This window comes from Eimeria mitis, genomic scaffold, assembly GCF_000499745.2.
Source record: "Eimeria mitis Houghton genomic scaffold, Emh_scaff2589, whole genome shotgun sequence".
Classification (NCBI taxonomy): Eukaryota; Apicomplexa; class Conoidasida; order Eucoccidiorida; family Eimeriidae; genus Eimeria; species Eimeria mitis.
This window is the reverse complement of record NW_013570928.1, coordinates 3,935-4,844: the sequence shown is the minus strand read 5'-3', so window position 1 is coordinate 4,844 and position 910 is coordinate 3,935.

Below are 910 nucleotides of genomic sequence, written 5' to 3'. Positions count from 1 at the left end.
AGGCACTATAGCGGAAGTAAAACTGCCACTGCAGCGATTTGAATGAAAGAAAAGCAGCAGACAGCAAAAGATACAAGGGATGGGAATAGGAGATAGGTGGGGTAAGATACAGGCACACCAACGGAGACAAACATGCAGAAAAGAGCGGTGAAAGACAAACAGACAGATCCAAATAAGGAGAGAAGAAAAGAAAGACGAACAGACGGAGGGAAATCGAGACAAACCGATACAAACACACGGACAGATACACACAAGCAGATAGAGACATACAAACGAGAAGACGAACAAACAATGAGCAATAGAGAGACACAAACAGAGACACGCAAGGAGAAAGAAGCAAGCAGAGAGACAACCAAAGTGCGGCAAACAGAGGGAACAGACAAACCGGGAGAAACAAACAAAGGGAACAAACAAACACGAGACGAACACAGCAAGACAGACAAACAGAGACAAACGCGCAGAGAGGCAAAACAACAGACGCAAGCAATGAGGGACAAGCAGGCAAACAAAGACAAACAATGAAACAAGCAAACGATGGAGGACAAACAGGGCGAGGAGCGTTTCCACTAATGGCGGCTTCAACACGAAGGCTTCGACATACAACCGCATTGGTGTTGAGGTGTCTCTGTCTGTACTTTCAGGTTTTGTTTCTCTCAAATGCAAATTAATTAACTTGAGTTAAATAGAATTAACCAGAAAAGAAAGAATTGGTTTTTGCAGAACACAAGGTCTCCGCAAGCAGGTCTATAAAGACAGGGGAGACAACCCTGTTGATGGTTTAGGGTTTGCACCCTAGGCTCTAACAGCTGAAGTACCGTTGTTTGGCCTGATGCTTTGCACTTGCTGAGTAGGGTTTAGGGTTTAGAAATGCTTAGGGGTTGGGCTTTGGGGCTTTTTCCTGGGGACGGAC